This window comes from Thalassophryne amazonica, chromosome 17, assembly GCF_902500255.1.
Source record: "Thalassophryne amazonica chromosome 17, fThaAma1.1, whole genome shotgun sequence".
Classification (NCBI taxonomy): Eukaryota; Metazoa; Chordata; class Actinopteri; order Batrachoidiformes; family Batrachoididae; genus Thalassophryne; species Thalassophryne amazonica.
In genome coordinates, this window is record NC_047119.1 from 38073585 (window position 1) to 38091958 (window position 18374).

General features: G+C 40.8%; 1 protein-coding gene and 1 long non-coding RNA gene across 2 annotated transcripts in view; one reads left to right on the forward strand and one right to left on the reverse strand.

Moving 5' to 3' along the window:
- Positions 1–18374, reverse strand: part of LOC117529249 (ephrin-A5b-like) — a 158068-nt gene that overhangs the window by 82905 nt on the left and 56789 nt on the right. The gene's annotated exons all lie outside the window — the stretch shown is intronic.
- LOC117529250 lies at positions 2308–3932 on the forward strand. The gene is made up of 3 exons (XR_004565962.1): positions 2308–2319; positions 2499–2503; positions 3846–3932. It is a non-coding gene; the product is annotated as an uncharacterized LOC117529250 (long non-coding RNA).

Here is an 18374-nt window from a genome sequence, read left to right on the forward strand (position 1 = left end):
GATATCTAAGAAAGTAATATATATATATATATATATATATATATATATATATATATATACATATATATACATATATACACACACACACACACACACACACACTTGTTTAAAGAAAATTTGACTTAATTTTTGTCAAAATAGAAAAATAATCTTTTTAAGCATTTTTATTTAAGAAGAAATGTCTTATTTTGGGAAAATGTATCTCACTTTTTGTCTTCATATTTTTTTCCAGCTAATATCTCTGCATTCGAGCATTAACAAGGAAAGGCAATAGATTACAAATCATCCAAGTAAAGGAACAAGATTGTTTTCCTTATTTTATAACAGTGGCTAATCTTAAATTAAGAATTCTGTCTAGTTTTAAGGCACATTTTGATTTTTCAGTGTCTAGACATTTTGCTGGTTTTCAGAATTCTAATCAAGTAAATTTTTCTTACCCCACTGGCAGATTTTCTTGCTTAATACAAGATAATTTGGCTAGATTTCAGATTATTTGTCTTATTTTGAGAGGGACAGTTTTGCAGTGTACACAGTCAGCAGAGTGTCCTATGTAGAAATCAATTTGTGTATGTTTGTTCCTGATAGTAGTGCAGGTTGATCAGTGGGATAGGAGCTGGAAGACCAGTTGAGGATCAATGCACAGTAATACCACCTTCCTTGGAAAAAACACTACACCTACAACTGTGCCAGTCAACCCAGCTACAAATATCAGCCAGCTGTTGGCTGGAGAAGTAATGTACGACTGTCAACAAAGGGAAAGTTGTAGAATCTCATCAGTTTCACACCACAGAATCTTGGGATAAACACAGGCACCAATGGGCCTCAAAATTATTACAGGACTGTTTCGGAAGTTCCTGTTAGCAGTGCGACACTGGAGATCATTTTCAGGATGGACAAATGACTGAAGACAACAACTATCTTTGGTGCTAGGAGAATCTTTAAGTACTGCTACAATGACTGTGTGTGAAATGAGCAGTCGACCACATGCATCGTGAGGCAGCATCAGCTGGGACACTACAACCACATGGTGCATTTTTCCACCAAACATGATCAAGTCCCAAACTACAGCTGACAACTACAGCAACTGTGCAACGCCAACAGGATGTGACCATATCACCTGGTGTTGGCCTGTTTTTGGAAGATAAGGCTAGATTACAGGTAGACCTGTGGCATTCTGGACCCAAGGAATGTGGCAAAAATGTAGCACCTGCACATGCTCCCAAACCTGACCATCTTTGCTCACTTCAAATTTTGGACCCATGCAGAATTAGCTGTTGGGGTAGTTTTTAGTCAGATCCACCCAGAATCAAATGGTGCTTCTCCACTTAAATGCAAATTAAAAGCCCACTTAGATTGGGCGGCATATGGTACATATGGTGACTGCTGCATAATTACTGTCCAATTGAGCATAATGACATTTTCTTTCACAACTACATACGGCTGTTGCAGTTTCTCACTTTCTGTCTTGTAAATTGTGCTAAAGGGAAAATAACCAAAATCCCTTCTGTCTAAGTAGAAATACACAAGAAACATTTATATGTTGAGATGACATGCATTTTTTACTTTTTCATCGAAAGACTTTTTACAATATTATTATTGCTGGGACTTAAACCGTCATAATGTGACCTTTTAATCAGTGAGTTACCAATTCCCTGCATGAGTCACAATCTGACATTTTCCGATGTTTGAATCAGTCCAGCAGTTTAATTTCTAGAAGCAGAAAAACTAACTCACAATTTAGTCGTCATGACAGAAAGTGACAGAACTGTCAAAGTGGGTGGTTCTGAAATTGGCTAAACTTGAGTATTTCTCAATTTTAAAAAAGTAGTGATTCCAGTTCTGAGTTGATTTTCACACATTCAAAATATCCAAAACATTCTGCTGGTTGTCAAACCACAAATTAAAAAAACAAAAAAAAAGCTACTTTCGTTTGGGCACCCTGGGAAAGGAACGTTCAAAGTCTCCAAAACTGCTCGATTTCCTACCACCTGATGACATAAACCTCCATAACAGAAGCCCAAATCCTTAATTATACATCAAAAAGGATGCACACACACATGCACACACAGAGATAAGCTACACGGCATACACACAGTTCTGCTTTAACTACTTTTTGGTTGGTGCTTGGTGAAGGATTTTGGCACCTGGCAGTAGATTGGTGTCTGTGTGAAGCTGAAATCTGTGTCTCAGCATTTTACTGTAACCAGCTCAGCATAATAACCAGAATACCGCGCGTATTCCCGCCTGCTGCACCACTTTTGGCCCTCCAGCTTCTTCTTGGACTCCTGTAACTTACACATTTTACCTATTTCCTCTTTTGTCTGCCCACAAGTTTGTTTCTTCCCACTGAGAGCAATTGTCATCCCAAAGATGGAATATATATTTATCACAATTTTGTACACATTTTGGGAGCAATAATACAAATGCAGATCATGGTTGATCTCATATAAACTCTCTTCAATGCAAAAAGTAGACTGAAATACAAAACAATCAAGTAGTACGAGTAGGGTAACCCTCTCACGAGGTGGTACTTGACCAATCACACAAACAAACACTTCTATGAAACCAAAAGTATACAAGATCAAGGTTCTATGTCTGAATTTACTCTTGGAAAGCACAAAACTGTAAATGCATCCAGTTAATCTTTTAACACTTTATGATCTATGAATTTTTGTGCAAATTTCCTTTAAAAGACAAACCAATAGTAAAGGCTAGAGGTGGGCGGATTGATCCTAATATCAATAATATCGATGCCAACGCTGGTATTCGTGTAAAAAGGTCGATACTGAAGCTTTTATTCTCTCCCGCACGCACTGACTGCTGCGCAGGCAGATTCATCAAAGTCTACTCTCTGTCTGTAAGAGCAGCGCACCCTCCCCCCTCTGGTCTTTTGTTGTTGCGCTGTCACGTGACTCAGCTGCGCCGGCCAATTTTGTTGTGGTGTGTTAATTTTGTTGTATTGTGGTTTGTCAGCCCTCTACCTCAGGAGATTTTGTTTTAAGTTGTGTTGATTTTTTTAAACAAAAATGTTGATTGTGATAATAAAGTATTTTGTTGTCACATACAATGTTTGGCAAAATTCTATCCTAGGTCTTTTGGATACTTTGGATCTATGAAGCTTAAATATGAAAAAGTATCGGTATCGGCAATACTGGGCCTGTATTTACTTGGTATTGGATCAATACCAAATTTCCTGGTATCGCCCACCTCTGCATACTACAGTATGCAGAGGTGGGCAATACAAGCATACTACAGTAAAACTCGCATATAATGGATTTAGGTGGACCAGCGAATTTTGTCAGTTATAATTTAAATCTGCTATATGCATAAAAAGGACAAAATCCACTATATGTAGAAAATGGACAAAATTTGTTAGACAAATTCCGTTATATGTCTGTAATGGATTAGTTACAATCAGAAGGTGCCAAACAGTCTACGGGGAATCTCCAGCACCAATTAGGCTTACGTATTTCCTTGATTGTATGCCTGACCTTGAATAGGGACCTGCCTCATTTACAAAACTTCATCTGAAAAAATAAATGCCTGCCTTACATAAGCGCTGGACATTATGTGCATTAAAAAGATTACATTTAGTTGTGTCACTCTTTTTTCTAAGTCCACTGTGCCTGATTTATGTTTCTGCAACTCCGTAACTCTGTGGCCATCCAATGACATCGACGTACGCGTGACCCTTTTAAAGTTCTCCATTGTATTCGTGGGTGTCAATGCAATTTACAGCAGGAACAGTGGCTTTTTCTGCATCAATTTGTCCCTCAACAATCTCCACTTCTTCATACAATTCCTCCATGAATTGTGAGTCATTTGAGCGTCTTTGTAGTTTTTAGACTCAGTGTTGTAAAATTGGTCAAATTTACAGACTTTTCTGCCAAACATATTTGATCCATGATCAAAATGAAATACGCATGTGCACTGCATAATCTTTTAAAATATGAGAGGAGAGGAAGGAGTAAAACCAGAAAAGTGACTAATCACAGCCCTTGTGGTCTCCATCGTTTTGCAGGTGCGCGGGTTCACAGCCATGCAAAGGGCTCTGATGTGAGCGGTTGTCTTTGGCTCGCCACACCCAGGGATATACCTGAAACTTAACACCATATTACAGTGCAGGCAACAAGCAGCATTTTGTATTGCTTGCCTAGTTTAGGTGCCAGGTCTGAGCACGGTTTGAAAAAAATAAACACCTGGACTTTTAATGAAGGAAATACAGTACCCACTTTCCTCAAATGGGCAAGTGGTAGTGCTGAACTTCATTTTGTACCTCTGTTACTGGGCACATCCAGACTGCTCTGTCCGGTATTTGCGAGGGGTTTTTAATGGAAATGCATTGCGATCGGACAGGATGTTTTGTCCGATGTGAGCAAAAATACAGTGTTTATTACATGGAAGAAAAATACAAAAGCATTGGGACTTTTGCTGTTGTCTGGGGAGTGCGAATATCCAGTTGATACAATGACAGTTTAGTTTTACTGTTCTACTGAAAATTAAATAAAGGACCAATATTTTGGATCGAATGATAGAACATAATGAAGGACTTTCAAATTCAAGGCCCTCCCAGAAGTGACATCGTCAGGAATTGAAGGTGCTACGTTTTAGCACAGAGGCTATTTTGTGCTTTTGATGGCCACAGCATCATAAAATGTTACACCTGGGTGCATGTTGGTTTAGAGAAGGCAACCATTCTGTCAATATCAATATGTTGCCATTTTGTTGAGAAATAGCAATTATAAAATGGTGTTTTTAGGTTTTGAAGGATTTGTTGTTGGCATTTAACAATGAATCAACCACATCTTTCTGTTTTTTCTAAATAAGAAGGAGTAAGTCTTCTGTACGCCCCAAGGCCAATTGGTGCGTGTGTTTGTCCTCAGATTCCTTAAGCCTAGTTTACACATAGATGGTTTTGTCGGCAGGCAGTACGTAGACCGAAGTTCGCGGTAGTTCCAGCTGTTTTCGCGGTGGAAAGGGGCGGAGCATTTTGCCAGCGTTTTGGCCGCCGTACTATCCGCAAATACGCGGATAAAACGCCACTAAATCCGCCGAATAAAGCGGCGTTTTCACGCCGTAGCATCTGGCACACGTCAGGCAGCGGGGGTTAATACCCAGTTCTATCCTTTACAATCGCAGGTTAAGACATGCGTGAGAACGGCTGTGTTCTGCTGCCGCCGATAATGCCCTGTGTACCTCTGGATTTATCCAGGCAAATCCTGCATTACTCCAGGAACTTTTGCATATAGGCACCGCCCCCAGAGTATAATAGGCTGAAGCCTCTGTCACTTCAGGGGGAGGGAGATCATCCTCAGCCTTTTCTTCTCCTTCCTTTCCCTCTCCACCACAGGGCTACCCTCTGCTTCTGAACCAGACTTGGTAAGTCCTTGCCGCTGCCAATTTTCTTTTAGGAGGCATACTGGAGCTTCTCTGCAAAAATATCTGGAGCTGGTCGCGAGTGAGAGGCCTGCATGCAGCGCGCTAGTGTTTTACATTGCCCGCCGCCTATCGGCGGTTTGGAACGCCATTAACCGGGAGGTGGCTTTTAGAACGGCGTACTGTCCACTAGCGCCGCCGTTTTGTCTGCCTATGTCGCCCTGTTAAAACGCCCTTGAGGACGCCGATGTGGGCTCTATCGCCATTTTACACGCTGTTGATTAGGGATACAACGCCGGCTGCCAGTTATGGCGGTGTAAGCTGCGGCACTACAGGAAGGGGCAGGATGAAACAACGATTAAAAAGTATAAAACGCCGTTGTTCGCGTTGTCTCCATCGTCTCCGGGAGCGCTCCTGGAATTATTCGACATGTTGAATAATTTTTTCGACGATTCCCGGTAAAGCCGGAACTAAGCCACGCCCCCTAGTGCCGGCGTTAACAACGGCGTGTGATCCTTAAGACGGCCAAAAACTCTTCCGGGACGCTTCCAGGAGCTCTTACGGTCTATGTGTAAACGGGGCTTTAATGTCCAGATGCCTGGATGGGACATCGGTCCATCGCAGGTTGTTTCTGCAGCCTAGGCAGCACCCATTTACAGCTAAGTTTACTGAGACAATACAGATGAAGGGGCTATAATTTGCCCAATGACACAAAGAGGTCATGTGACTGGGGCACGAACCCAGGTTGAGATATTGGTATCCCAACTTCTACTCTGCTGAGCTTCCTGCTCTGCAAAAAAAGGCACAATGTTACATTAATTCTCATCCCATTGTTAACAGGCACCATTGGTAATGGTTACCATATTATCAGATCAGATTGGCTGGACTCATCCAGCAAACAGCAGTTTGTGATTGGTTGAAACAATCACCCAACTGATTAAAAAAAAAAAAATCTAATTATCAGCCAACATATAAAATTGTGTAAAATTTGCAACCCAAAAGAAAACGATAACAATGGCCAGAATTAAGAGTAAATGTTAAGGGACTCCAGTGGCCATACTCCTTTAGTTAGTGTGCTGTATCCGGCCCCTGGACCTTCTGTTTCAGACCTCTCAACTTAGCTAGTCTTTGCAGCAAAAGTGTAGTCGCATGCACAGTCATAACAAACAGGCATCTGCCAGGAAACTGTTCAAAATGAAAAGACATAGATATTCATCAAGAAGCGTGAGCTGAGACACAGACTTAAACAACGCACACGCGAAGGCGTCAGTGTCTGGATGTGTGCCGACCGATGCCCTGCTAATTATCCTTACATCTGTCATCACCGTGACAAACAGATAGTTCAAACATTCAGCTAACTCAGATCGGGCCAGTCCTTTTGTGGTTTTTGCTGCTGATACCATCAAACACCCTTCAAAGTCATGTTATCACACGTGCCAACAGAGGCTGAGCACCATGGGTGGAGTGGTGGCAAGCATGCGATTAGGTTGTGATTTGGTGCACACGACGTGCCACAGTGTCCCGTTGGACATGCTGACACAGTCTGAGGCAGATGAAGATGAGATGGCTTCGATGTAGACTGAATGATTCACTGCAGGTACTGCGTCACAGTGTACTTCTTCAGCGTTACTGTGGGTTTGAACTTTTCATATCCCTCACATGCTCCATAAACAAGCAGACTGGGTTAAGTGAAGACTCTAATGTGCATCTTTAGATGTGTTGAGCAGTGGAATCAACCTACTGCAAACATCTGCACACACAGACTGCTGCCTTTTAAAGTCCGCAACGCATCACCATTACGCTCCGACTGTATTCAACAGGGGACGGGATTGTTTTGTTACTCCCCAATATCCTTCTGTGCAAGGTTAAGTGCTTGGAGGGAGTGAGAAGGTCACACCACTCATTGCTGCACTGAAAACATGCAGCTAAACTTAAAAAAACAAACAAAGCCCAAGCAGAGGGTCACCCCTTTGAGTCTGGTCTGCTTGAGGTTTCTTCCTCAGAGGGAGTTTTTCCTTAACACTGTTGCTCTGGGGATTGGTAAGGTTAGACCTTACTTGTGTGAAGCGTCTTGAGGCAACCTTGTTGTGATTTGGTGATATATAAATGAAAATAAATTGAAATTGAAACAAACAAACAAACAAAACAAAAACACTGATGTGGACCCACTGGTGAATCCATGGATCCCTCAAGGTTAATTATGAGTATTACCAGAGTATACATTTGAAAGCACTTAATTACACTGTGACAGCAGTTTTGTAACTACTCGTGTGTGTATATGTGCAAAATAACTTAGAAGTGGGTGAGCAGATTTACACCAATTTTGGTTGTAATATTCTTTGACTTATTGTAATCAACTACTGTTGAGGACAAACTTTAAAAGCAGATAGGTCTAAGCTCAAGGTTGTCAAAACTTTAGTCTGCAAGAAACATTTTCCAAGGTATCTCCACAACCAGTAAGGCTAGAAAGTTCATATAAAGCTCATATCAATCAGTAAATTATTTTTAACCAAATGGTATGTGGCCAGCACGGTGGCTTAGTGGTTAGCACTGTTGCCTCACAGCAAGAAGGTCATGGGATCGATTCCCACCTGTGGCCTTTCTATGTGGAGTTTGCATGTTCTCCCCATGTTTGTGTGGGTTTTTGTCTGGGTGTTCTGGTTTACTCCCACATTTAAAGACATGCAGGTTAGGTGAATTGGAACCTTTAGAATTGTCCAGGTCTCCCTTGCAAAAGAGGTCTCAATCTCATTGGGACATACCTGGTTAAATAAAGGTTAAATTAAATGTATGCCACAAAGACAATAAGAAATAATGCGAAAATTCTTCCCAAAACAAATTTCCAGGGCACCTCCACAATTAACTGGGCTTGAGAGGTGATTGAGTTTGTCAGTCTGCTAATTATTACATGGTATAAGTGAGATCACATGGACACCATCACTAAAATATGACATTATGCCACTCTATCACAACAAAACATGCATTTTGTGTGTGCACAGGGTATGCATTGCCCCTCAGTTGTCTTGCATGATAAATGCAAGATATATACCTACTTTAGGATTAAATGCTAAATTAATTCGGATTTATGGCTCAAATGTTTGGGTCAAATTTGGTTGTATGCAATAGTTCTAAGTGTGGCTGCACCTCCACCAAATGGAACCGCTTTGGGTAGTGCCTACCAACCCTCTAAGGAGACTTGCAGCCCACCCGTATCCTCCAAATGTAAGCACTGAAGTGCTACAGTCAGGTTTCATACGGTTGTCCACTCGGCCTGATCCAGTCACTGGAATCCTCAGAAAAGGCACTTGTGTCCTGGATTATGCTTTGAAAAATGGTTGTAATGTTGATGGTCCCTTGGGATGCCTGCAATGGACCTCTGGATCTCACTACTCTACTGCTCATTTGAAACCACACCAATCAAGTGATATCAAGGAACTCTTTGGAGAGACCTCTGGTTCCTTTGAATAGAACAGAATAGAATAGAAACCTTATTGCCATTGCACATATATACATACAACAAAACTTCAGCATTTAACCCATCCTAATTACAGTTAGACACAATCTAACCACTAGGAGCAGTGGGCAGCCACAGTCCAACACTCGGGAACCAACTCCAGATGTAGAGACGCTGCCTTGGTGAGGGGCAGAGAACAGAGCAGACCCTAAATAAGCATGTTTTTGATTGTGGGAGGAAACCAGAGTGCCTGGAGGAAACCCACTCAGACATATGCAAACTCCACACAGAAAGGCCAGGAATCAATCCCATGACCTTCTTGCTGTAAGGCACCAGTGCTAACCACTAAACCACCATGCTGCCCACTGCACAAAATATCAGCAGTTCTTCTCTAGATGGCAGTAGAAACATTTCCTATCAGATGGTCTTGCAACACTGTTCATGAAAAATGCTCTTTTCTTCAATCGCTTTGTTTCAGCATCCCTACTGGCATCATGTCTTCTTCGTTGCACTCTTTTGTACCCATACTTGTTCATAAGTGCTTCTTATGACCCTTTAGTCGGTAAAGCCTCTAAAGAATGTTTGACAGTATGTGTCAGGTACTCGTGGAAAGGATTTGTTGCATTTTCCATTCTTGTTGGCACAGTTTGTCTGCTTTTTGTCCATTATTAGATATTAGCTGTAGAACCATATCAAATATCACAGCTGTTGTGTGGCATGTTTTCACTGCAATAATTTTTTCTTCTGCAGGCGTTCTATGAATTGAGACCATGTGTTGTCTCAGTAAGCGTGTCCTTGTTTTGGCCCTATCTAGCCTTGTTGTTATAAATGATTATTAATACGTCCTGATATGCAGACCAGGAAGAAACTGGAAGTAAGCCTGAAAACCAGACCGTTACCCCCTGACCTTAAAAAAAAAAAGCCTTAAACCAGTTCATCACAGGTTCAGTGAAACCATCACTATGCTCTTGAGTTTGGCCTTAGACACGCTGATTTACACAGTTCCTCAAGCCAGCCATACACCTCCCCTCACTTTCCATTGATAGTAAATTAACTAAACATTTGTGCTTGCGTCCAACGCTGCCCAGCCAGCGAGACAAATTCTCAGCTATCAGCTGCTCCGGGGCAGCGGTTAAAGGAAATCACATGTTTGGCCTGACATCAGAAAGGCATGTCAGACAAAGAGAACGGGAGACTGAGTGACTGGTTTCACTGGTTGCCTTCCAGTTCTGCCAGCAATGCGATGTGAAGAGAAACAGATTTTTATGTGAGGTTTTATGGAGTGTAAAATATTGGGTGTTGATAAAGCACCGTGTGGTTGCAAGAAGAGAGCCTCCCTTTTTTATATTTTGGTGGTTAGTTTTATTCACTTGATTCTCTTAAAGATGCATTAAGGCGAGCTGCCTCCAACAGCAAAAGGGAGCAACCAGACATCCATCACGTCTGCAGCTTCTCTGCCACGACAACAATCACGTCCTAAAGAAAAGTTAATGAAAGAAAGTTGCAGAGAATTGGTGCACAAACTAAGTGCTTTTTTTTTTTTGTCTGCAATCCTATCAGTGTCACAGGGGTCACGCTCCCTCAAGATAACCCACCGAGTTTGGGGTGATTTTTTTTTCCCCTTCCTTCTTTTCTTTTTGTAGTTAGTTGTCACCAGAATTTCCTTGGTGCACAGACGATGCCTTTCATGTCGAGTGTTTCTCATGGTTTACTGGCTTGTTGAGCCATTCATGCAAATCCACATGTAAAGCAGCCATTAAGCGCGGAACACAATGTCTGGTTTTTAATCTGTTTGCACTGTTATAAATCCATATTTATCTAAGCACAACAGCGTCAATGTCGCTTTGCAATAAGACAGGTGGGGATGATCTGGTGGTGGAGGTGGGAATTAATTGTAAGATTATAATTTTTGTCTATGAATAAAATATGAAAAAATGCAAAGATATTACTGTGTGGTCTGGGGAGAACAAAAATACAGAATGTTAAAAAGATAAAAATGCATTTTACTCACATGTCCAGTGGTCTAAGAGAGTAAACATAAACGCTGCAGAAGCAACATTTTCACTTAACTTTGTGCAGCGCTCGCAGCTAAGAGAAGCACATCACCCCCGCAGAATTTGAAATATCAACTGCTTACAAGGCATGCTTCAATAATCAACACAAAAAAGTAAGTCCCTTCGGCTGCTCCCTTGTTTGCACTCGGGGTTGCCACAGCAAATCCATGTTGAATTGGCACAGGTTTTACGCCGGATGCCCTTCCTGATGCAACTCCACATTACATGGAGAAATGTGGTAGGGGTGGGATTTGAGCCCGGAACCTTCTGAACTGAAACCAAGGGCATTAACCACTTGGCCACCACCCCTCCTTCAATAATCAACACAAAAAGCTAAAAAAGAAAAAGTTCCAAGAAATGTCATGTTGAATATATCCACATGAAGTTGAATCTCAACTTGGTTGTTATTTTTTTCAAATAGTGGCTTCAAAGCAAACAAGAATTTTCAAGTCACAGCTGCCTATTTGACTACTTTTTGTCATTGATTGCACAAATGTAAGTTGTACTTATTAGGAGAAACTCTGTTCTTCTGCAGGTCCTTCCAGAAAACTTTCATATCTTAAAATCCAAGAATTGTAAAACTCTCAAAATCAACACTTATATACATTAATACTGAGAGGTCAAAGCTCTGCGTGTGGGAAAAAAAAAATTATGTGTTGTTTCAAGTAGGAATGTGCCAGCAGCCCTGAAATGCTCACATTGCCTCCTAGATGGTGACAAAATCTGCTCAAATGTGTGGCACGATCTCAAATGTTTATTTATTTGAGACGTTAACTTTTGGCAAAAAATAAGATGGGCTGACAACCAAAAATCAACTTACTTATGTCCTGTTACTCGCACCTGGTATCTTTGACAGTAAAATGAAACTGAATGTCACACTTCATATTTTATTTTCTGCCAGTTACCATGGCAAAATGTTTTGTGTCTCTAAGGGAAAGACTATGCCATCTTCCAGTGTGGCAGTGCTATCTTGTGTGTGTAAAAAATATAAATAAATACAATCAGAAACTTTTTTTAAAAATAAACGACAGCAAAATACTGCAGGTGGCATAAATGAGTGTACAGAAAGAAAAAAAAAATGATTCATGTAGGTTGGGGGTGAGCTTTGGAAAATAATTTCCTGTAATGAGTGCAACTCTAATTTTCATTATTATTAGTTTCCAAAACAAAATTAAGCTGTAATCCAGATTCAAAATGACATAAGCCAAAACCGCAAATGTTTTTGTCCACGTCACATAATTCAAGAAATCCGAATTTAAAAGTTTAAGAAAATCACGTTGACCATATATACACCACAAGTTTAGCTTGAATGAAGAGGAAATGGACATAATCATAATTTTCCTCCATTACAGTTTAATTTTCTCAAATTTATAGCACATATTTGCATATATTGGGGAGAGGAATTTTTGCCTCATGGCAGTAAAACTTTGAGCAGGCACAGATGTGACGGGACAGACAGAGAACAGTTTCTGGAAAGAAGATTTGTTCCTTTGCCACCACTTGGGTGGACTTGTGGTTTGCTTGGAATGCATTTTCCTCTTTCTTTAAATTACTTGTTTGGAGCAATGGTCGTCTCACAAAGCACAGACATTGCTCCTGGAACTTGGCTTCATATCATTTATGCCAAACTCTAGCCGGCCTGACATTTGCTCTGGTTCAGAGTTGTACAGATACTTTTCTAAGAACCCGATGGCACTGTACGTGGATTGTAATTGCCAGTGCTGTTTCAGCAGAATTTCTGCTATATTTTACCTGAATAACTGTTTTTTGTTACTGCAGCTGAGGCCGGCACCATTGGAGCCCTCTTCGCCTTGTAGTTTATTTTTCCTGACACCATGCATAAGATTTGCATCCTGTAGCATTCAATGTGTTGTAGATGAGGGTTGAAGTGTAAATGTAAATGTAATTTACCATGGGAACTGTGTGGCATTCTTGTTCTGGAAGCCCGTGAATGGAGTCGGACCTGAGCCAGCTGAGATCAGTGAAGCCAAAAAGCAATGGCAGCAAAGCTAATTTAAGAGCACTATATAACTTTTAGAATTTTGGAATTCAACGTCAGTACACAGTTATGCACATAAACACGATTACTGACTTTTTACAAGTAACATCTTAATGCTTGAAGTCATTCTGGCTTCACACCAGCACCAAATTGCACCAGTTCTTAATAGGAAAGTATTTATAGGTTTATAGTTTTTTAAAGTAACATAACAATGCCAAAATAGTCGATTAGTATTAGCTCTACATTTAAAATTTAAATGAACAAAAACATAAAAATGCAAAACAGCATGCTTAAAAATCAAAAGTAACATCTTGCCAGATTATCTCTTTTCTATTAATCAGGGTTAATCGAGTATATATATGTCCTTGATCGTGCTCAGAACAGCACAGAGGAGTGCTGTATTGCTTCAAAGGCATATGTGGGCATTCTAATCAGTGCTCTTTCTGGTTATCTGCAAATATAAGCAACACATTGGTCGTTGTTAACGGTGTCCCACAGCAGCCTATACTCAAGGTTCTTGAAATGGAGCAATATCACCACCTGGTGCACATTTACCATTAATGTAAGTACAACAGAGTATCGCCAAGAGCTTTAGTATTGATTAGACTGCCAGATCATTTATACTTTTGGAAGCAACATTTTACAACACAAAGGTATACATGTCCTATGTTTGTTCCAAATGTTTTATTGTGTGTCTCCTCCCGAATTAATGGAATGCGCTGACTAGTTGTAATACATGTGCCAACATCTGGGGCTGTAGAGGAGCAACATGGTCTGTATGTATTAAATAACTTTACAATGCCACCCCATAGAAGATCCAACAATAAAATGATATCCTGGTGTCAACCAGCAATGACTGCTCTTATCTGTCTGCTGGCAGAGAAAGATTTCAATACTTTAGCTTCACCTCAGCCATAACAACAAATATGTATGCCTGAACAACTTGAACAACTTCCTATAGAGGCTTTTTTACACATCACAGGTTATGTACAGGGGGTGCCACGCACAGCCGAAGGTCGTGTTTAGCCGGTTGCAATACATTTGACTGTGTAAACAAGCCATCTCAACTTGTCTTTCCTCTGTTTTTCAATGTTTTTTCTGCTAATACACCATGCCTGAGACTTGTTGTGCAGTTCACTGTCAGAACAAATGTGGACAAATGGAGAATGTGAGCTTCTACAGGATTCCAGTGGACACAGAGCACTGGCTTTTGCCCCACAATCCCACAAGAGTACACAAAATTCATTGAAGTTAATGAGAAACATTATCACTAAGAGTTGGGTTAGAAATAGAAAAATACAAAAGAATGCGTCACGAAAATGTTACTCATTTCGTTATGGAAGCTGCGATGGGACCACAAAATAAGAGACTTGGCTGGGTTTTGCTCCACAATCTCACAGCAGCGTACACAAAATTCAATGAAGTTAATGATGAACATGATCACTAAATATGTAAGTGTGCAACCTCAATGAACTTAAGTTCTGAATGTACTTACACGTGTGGTGATAAAATGTCACTCCAGGTGCAGTCAACAAAGAAAACTATATGCCCGGTGTTGTGTACCCGAAATGGCAACTAAGTAAAGTGGTTAGATTAGAGTAACGCGTTACTCTAATCTAACCACTTTACTTAGTAACAAGTAATCTAACGCGTTAATCTTTCCAAATCAGTAATCAGATTAAAGTTACTTCTCCAAGTCACTGTGCACTACTATTATTTTTGCATTGTGGGTCAATAGCAGCATTAAACTTGGTCCGTGGACAGGAGGTCTGGGTTCGACTCCACTGCCCGCTTTAAGCGAGCTGTGAGCTTTTCATCCGCGGTTTTCTGCAGCAGCTACGATCGTCCTCACCTCTTAAAGCGCGGTGACAACAGCACACCTGCACTGAGCTTTACAAAGATATTTTTATGCTTTTTTTTTCTCCTTTATTTAGAATTCTGAGCTGAGCCACTCGTATCTGCTCGTTAAAAACAGCTGATCCTCTGCAATGCGTCAACAACGAACACTATTTTCCACTCAAATGCAACACTCTGAGGACCACATGATGTGAAAACAAAATAAAATTTTCTTACCTGTAAATCTGGTCATGTTTTATGCATAAATAAATGTTATCCATTCTTTGTGCTCAAACGCCAAAACAGGGGTGACTCCAGATGGAATGGGGGCGTGGGGCAAGGATGTGCCCCCCCACAACACCCCTAGATTAAAGGTCCAGTTTTGAAGCCGTTTTTTACTACAACTACTAATACTACTTAAAATAATAATAATTTCGACACGTAAAATGTTTAGAGAGAATTTAAATGTTAGAAAAATGATAGAAAGAATTTAATAGTTACATTTATAATGTAGGTTAGAAATTGCAAGTTTTACTGTTACAGTTTTGCTGTCAACAGTTAAATATGAGGTCAAGAAAGAGGTCTTTATTTTACTTTTTATAAAACATATTTATTTTTATTGAAGTCATGAAAGGGTGACTGACTATAAAGTGAGTTTGGCAAAACAGGTATCATTGTCATGTTGAGGTGGCAGAGGGTTGTTGTCGGCAGCTGGGGAAAGTAACTAAAAAGGTAACTAGTAATCTAACTTAGTTACTTTTACAACTAAGTAATCAGTAAAGTAACTAAGTTACTTTTTCAAGGAGTAATCAGTTATCAGTAATTGGATTACTTTTTCAAAGTAACTGTGGCAACACTGCTTATCATCTTCATCAGCTGCTCAATTATCAGAAACTTTTTTGCCTGCCTTTTTTAACATCAGTATATAACAGTAACAAGAATGTTATTATTTTAAGTAGTTGCAGTAGGGAATAAAATTACTTTGTGCCTTACGTGCCTTGCCTTGAACCATGATTTTATCCTCAAATGTTACGTCACTTGCTGAATTCTGATGCTTCATGCGCATGTTTCCATGTACTGCTGTTCCATTCAAGAGCAGGAAGGCTCACTGATTGAAGTGCATATGTGAAGGGAGTCAACAATTAAACCCACCTGACACTTGCACGACTTTGATGCATGCACTTACACGCCCGTCATTGTGACGATCCCGCCAACTGTGTTCCCAGCTGGACACTATGCTTTGTTCCACTGGCTGCCATGTACTGTGCGCTGGATGCTGCGTATGTAAAATAATTATTTTGTAGCGGATAAATCATTTTCTGTCAGAGTTGGCTGTTGAAAACGCCTCTAATCACTTCCGTAATCACAGCAGACCACTCCAGCTACACAGCTTCTCTCTCGCGCGTGCGCACGCTTAATGTGGTGGAGAACGCATTTGGAACCATCTAAAAAGGTAATTATTTGTAACACTTATATTGTAATAGCTTGCATGTTCTTTCCTTCTTGTGAGTAGCTGTAACAGTATGTTTATGATAGATTTAACATCTCGTTATAATTGTTCAGGTGTGCTGCGCTGTGGTCCGGTGTGCTGACGCAACCACTTGCACTCACACTGTGTTTTTAACAACATTTCAAAACATTTTTAAAATTTTCTTTGCGCACATGGACAAAACTGTGCACGGTTTACAATGGGTTTGTGACACGTTTACTCTCGTGCACGGCAGAGTGCGTGCAAGTGCGCGGATCAAAGTCGTAGAAGTGTCAGGGGCCCTTAAGAAACCTTCAGTGAGTATTGTAGAAAAAATATACCACAGTGACAATCTCTTGATACACATCAAAATGTGTACATGGAGAAACATCCATGGAGCTATAACAATAAGGGCCCCTTCACACATAGTGCAAATTTGGTCAAATTGTGCATGAAGTGCGCATGACCCAGGAATCGTATGTAATAAGTGTAAAATTGTAGCTGCCTCTAACACCTCGTACACCTGTTGCTACAACTATTTGCACACGCCAGCGGCTGAAAGACAGAGTGTGCGCTGTGAGAGCCCGTCAAACCCTCTCGCGACAGGTGTCGGCCAAATTCCAGGTGACACACACGAACATCTAACACCACTCGCATGGCACTTAGCAAATGTGTGGCAATTCACACTGTTAACAAGACAACAGTCAGCAGACAGTCACTGTCCAGCTGGATGTGAAATTTGTCTAAGTGCCCCCACGAGTGTGGCTTTGCAAACAGACACAGTGACACGTTGGTGTGTGCACTGACGTGACAAGGGGTGTGTCCGCCAACAGGAGCAGCTGTGGAGATCTGTGGTTCTGGATGTCACGGCTGGGGAACACGTACCATATTTGGACGGACATGAACTAACAACTGTCCACTGTGACGCATAAGTGTCTGCTCGCTGTCCTCATGTTGACATGCATAAAAACATATATCGCTGTTGCAATGGGCTGCAGCAAGCAAGCGCACACTGTGCACATTGACAGGCTACCCCATGTGATCCGAACCATCAGATCATAACACGCAGCGGGTGATCTGAATGTCACGCCACCCACGTGAGCTCTGTTCCACATGATGTGGTGTCAGTCCCGCGGTGCAACGTCCACAAGACACGCGCGGGGCCGACCAGACACACAGGACCAGTGGATGTGGACATGATAAGAGAGCCCTGCTTCTCATTTATGTCATTTCATGACTACGTCTGTGACCATGGGTCATCTACAGAGGAACAGTAGATGTCAAAGGAGTGGCTGCAACTCTGTGAATGTCCTTGAGTGGTCCAGCCAGATCCCAGACCTGATTCTGATTGAACATCTCTGAAGAGATCTGAAAATGGCTGTGCACTGACGCTCCACATCCAACCTGATGGAGCTTGAGAGGTGCTGCAAAGAGGAATGGACAAAACTTTCCAAAGACAGGTGCACCAAGCTTGTGGCATCATATTTAAGAAGACTTGAGGCTGTACTTGCTGCCAAAGGTGCATCAACAAAGTATTGAGAAAAGGGTGTGAATACTTATGTACACGTAATTTCTTAGGTTTTTTATTTTTAATAAATTTGCAAAAATCTAAAAAAACCAAAACAACTTTTTCACATTATTGTGTGTAGAATTTTGAAGAAAAATAAAAAGAATTTTATCCATTTTAGAATAAGGCTGCAACACAACAAAATGTGGAAAAAGTGAAGCACTGTGAATACTTTAAGGATGCACCGTAGGCACTTACGGTATTGCACATGTAGTGTTTTTCATCATTTTTTAAATTAGTTTGCTACTGTCAATGAAGTTAGAAACATTTTCCATGTGAAAGTTGCAGCCATACAGTGTGTTGGTTAATCCAAATCCTTTTAAAGTTGGCATAGAAAAGCTACCACCCATAGCCAATCATGGTTACTAATACGAAGTTAAGAGGGTTTGACAGTTTCACAGTTTTCAAGCACATCAGTTTAAAAAACAAAGTCGATGTATGTGTTTTTGTCCCTGTATATATATTTCTCTTTTTGTTTTTTGTTTTTTTGGAAAATGTGTTAAATTCAGGAAACCAGTTTGAAACTTCTCGGGTTCTATTACAGAGGTATGTTGTACAGTCTTTCTGCCCCACCAAAACAACATTTCAAAGAAACCACTGAAGGCCAAAAGAAAAAAACA